We start from the raw sequence: 4,527 nt of genomic DNA, 5'->3' as shown, positions 1-4,527 counted from the left end.
TATAAATAAAGTTAAACGTGATTATCTCACACAACTTGACTTAGAAAGATAAGTGAAGTCTTTCTAAAGTAACTATGGCCACAGTAAAATTCTGAAGCGAAATCAACGTTAACTAGTCAATTTTTCTAGCGTGTAACTTGGATTGGAATTTCTTCATGTTGGATTGGTCATGTTACGCAAAGATCAACAAATAAAGTTGCTTTTATGTAGAAAAGAGACACTAATTTTGTCAAAAGATAAGGTATTTATGTGAACCTCTTGAATCGCTTTACTTTTAAAATTTTATTTTAACATAATATTCATGTACAAGATTTTTAAATGATGTAGACTTTTTAGCTACTTGTAATTTAAAACTAATTTTTAATATTTTAATATGTACTCCCTCTATTTATAATATAAATTATTTTATTTAAAAGCACAAAGAGTTCAAAATAGATTTTAACATAATTTTCATGTACAATATTTTTAAATGATGTAGATTTTTTCTCAAAAAAAAATATTTAAAATCATTATTTTCACAAAATATCATTTAGTATACACACTAAGCATATAAAAATTAATTGTTCACACAATATCCAATAAAGATAGTTGCATAAAATACTAAAAACTTTATTTTGAAACAAATATTATTTCTAGAAAATAACATATTATGAATAGAAAGAATATAAAATCATATTTTTAAAGTTAGTCTCAAAGTCTTTAAAAGTCTAGACGCAGCAGTGTAATCTTCTTTCTCAAAAATCATCCCAAAAATAGTTAAAAAAATGAAGATGATATAAAAGCAATTTTATTCGAGAAAATAATTTTTTTTTTTTGATAAATATAATTTTTAATGTAATTATGTTTCAGTATGAATTGAATGTGTTTTCGGACAAAACAATTGTTTTGCATTATATGTTTTAAACATATTAAAGATAAATATTTGTGGAAGCCCCTCTGGTCCAGTGATTTGACCAATGGTTAATTAATGCTTCTACACGAAGAGGTCTGAATTGGTATATATTATAATATATATATGAGATGTGTTTATCATTTTTTAAAACATAATAATTTTATCGTATATTTTTTTTATTGAATTGGTTGTTTCAAATTTCACAAATTATTAAAAACTTAAACTTTTATCTTCATAGATTTATATTATCGAGTATATTAAGATTGTTCCAACATAATAATATTAACGTATATGTACTTGTTCTCCATCAAATAGATTATTTCAAACTTTCACATGTGTTTATTTTTTCTTATATATTTTTGTTTGTTGGATTAGTATTTCATTATTGAATAAATTAATAAATAGAAATAAAATTTGAAAAGTATTAAAATATTATCATCTCCAAAGATAATCAAACATTTCACAAAAAATAAGAAAGTTAACAAAAATTAAACTTAAAGCTTCGTGTATAAATTTTATAAAGAATTAATTTTAATATTTAATTATATTTTGTAAATGAACTATATACAAAACACAAATCAATGTAAAATCAGGTTAGTTTTAAAAATGTACCTTATTAGGTGTAGAAGTCTCGAGAAATATTTATGCTCCTTGTAGTCTCTTTCAAACACGATGGTACAAGATATGGAAATAAAAATTGATGACAGAGTTTCCAGATCACGTCTTTTTTTGCTTGGAAAGGATTGATAGTTATTTAATTCCTATAATGTAGCAATATTGTGTTATATACATATTATTTAGTTCGTATAATCTAGAAAGTGAGTTATTTAGACCTATAATAATGATAAGATTAAAGATTAAATGTAACATGACTTTCTAGTAATAGGTTCATTATGTCCATTTTCATTATGTCCATTTTTTTTTAAATCACACATAAATCAAAGTTGTTACTTCTCTTTTAATATATAAGATGATATGTTTAGTATAAAAGTCGAAGAATGCAGTCATCAGTTAGAAGTATCATTGTATGTTATCTAGTATATGCTGAACTATAAGTTTTTATATTATGAACTTATAATTCAGAAGCCCTTTGTCAAAAAAAATGAAAACTCTTAGTTCAGCATATACTTTCATCGATTTAAAACAAATTGTGTAATTCATTTTTAGTTATTTAAGAAAAACGCATTTACTACATGAATAAATTGTGTCGTTATCACAAAAACAAAAGTTGATAAATTGTTGCTGCTTTATTTTACTTTTATAGTAGGACATGCTCTTAATATAAAGCCCCTCAATAATTTGAGGAACTTTTGCATTATTCAAAGGTTAAATGTGAACTCGTTTAATGAAAAGGAAGTGATCTCATTTATTGTATCATTAATAGTTGAAACACAAAGAGAGAGAACAGATAGGCAAGGTTATATGTACATGCATCATTTACTACCTTACTTTTAGAAAACAAATTTTAATGTTGGATTCATCGATTATAATTGTAACTAGATATGTACCCGCGCAACTTGGCATGTGTTAATTTTTACCTTTACTTATATAGATATTTGGTTTTATTTCAAGAAAGGTATATATTATAATTATATATGTGTATATGCATTTTAGAAACATAAGTATGTTATTCATTTTTTTTTTGTTTTTCATCAAATTAACTATTTTAAAATGTAATATGTTTTTGTATTTTCTTTTATATATTTTTGTTTGTTGAATTAGTGTTTTAATATTAAACACATGAACATGTATAAAGTTTTGTAAAATAGAAAATAATTTTCATTTCCAAATACATTGTAACATTTCACAACATTATAAAGTTTAACAAAAATAATATTTATTTCTTCTTAGATTAATCAGTACGGATTATGTCTGATATATGGTTTTATTTAATGAATGTATGAACCGCGCATGTTAAATAGTCAATGATTGACTCAAGATAAATCTGTTTCGGGTTTTGTGAAAATAACCAAAATTTAAAAACCCAATAAAACCTGCTAAAACCCAAAATCCGGTCACCGGTTGAACCACTGGTTAAACCAATAGACAACTTTTAGCTTTTAATTATGTTTTTAAAATCTATTTTGTATAATTTTTAATTAAGAAATTATGTTTTTCAGTTTTGTTATCAACATTTTATTAATGATTTTTACTTTTGGTATATTTTAGATTTAAGGTTTAATTTTATTAGTCACATTAAACATATAACTATTCATAAATTTTGAAGTCTTAATATTTTTTTGTTAGATGTCATAAATCTTAACTTGTTAATTTTTTTTTAAATAATCTAAACTATTTTTGATATCTTGTATGCAAAATAAAAATAAAAATATTGAAACTAAAGTTAAATTTTTACTAAATTTTTTTTAAACATAAAATATTTACATATCCAAACTGTTATTATATGTTTTATATAAACATTATAAAATACTTAACCTTAGTTTCTATATATTTATTTTCATAGCTAATATATTATTATATAATGCAATTAATTTATATATTATTTTGCCGATCACCGGTAGTCGATCTGATGATCTGATGACTCAGAAGTTCATCTGGTTTAGTGTTCGGGTCGGATTTAAAAACATTGAAGCAATCTAATCATGTATCAGAAATGATGGTCAGAAGTCAGAACTGGTTATTCCAATTGTGATTTGTTTATTAACTTGTATAAACCAAACCGGATAAAATGACTTATTTAGAAAAAATGTTAGGTTCGATATATGCATATTTTTAAACACAGATATGCATCGTATGTGAATCATTAATGATGCAAATACATGTTTCTTAACTGAATCGTGTTTGCAGGAGTAGGTAGTTATTATAGTATCAAATAGAGTGATTTAGTAAGGCATAAATGTTATTAAGGAATAAATGAATTTGGACTTTGGGTTCATTTTAAAAAAAAAACGCACATGAATTAAGCCTGTGACTTCTGTTTTAATATATAAGATGTAGTTGTTGTAAACTTAAGGATTTAGAACTGTAAGTTTATGTATATTATTAATGAATAAGTGTTCCCTTTATATAGGGGTTACACAAGAGATATATGGAAATACAATAATAGGAAATATTACAAATCATAAACATAAACGAATTAGGAAATATGCAAGTTGTAGCCGTCTCTCTCCTCTCCAAGTCTCGCGGCCGCATATCTCTCTCTAGGGTTGGACCGTCTCTCTCTCTAAGTGTATGGGCCGGTTATGGATCGGGCCGGTTATGGATCGGGCCGGTTATAGACATCCACCAATTGATTTATAACACTCCCCCTTGGATGCCATAACCATACATGGGTTGTAATACGCTTAATGTTGCCTCATTAAAACCTTATCAGGAAAACCCAGTGGGACAAAACCATGATGAAGGAAAAAGAGTACAACACGTACTACTCCTCCTAATGTGAACCTCAGTGGAGGTCCTTCAGCCTACACATCCCAATCTGATGCGTGAGCTTCCTGAACGTGCAGGTAGGAAGTGCCTTGGTGAATAGGTCAGCTGAATTGTCACTGGATCGTACTTGGACGACCTGGACCTCACCGGTTTTCTGAAGCTCATGAGTAAAGAAGAACTTAGGCAATATGTGCTTCGTCCTATCACCTTTTATGTAACCGTCCTTGAGCTGAGCAATGCACGCA

This window comes from Brassica oleracea, chromosome C4, assembly GCF_000695525.1.
Source record: "Brassica oleracea var. oleracea cultivar TO1000 chromosome C4, BOL, whole genome shotgun sequence".
Classification (NCBI taxonomy): Eukaryota; Viridiplantae; Streptophyta; class Magnoliopsida; order Brassicales; family Brassicaceae; genus Brassica; species Brassica oleracea.
Note: the sequence above shows the minus strand (reverse complement) of the source record.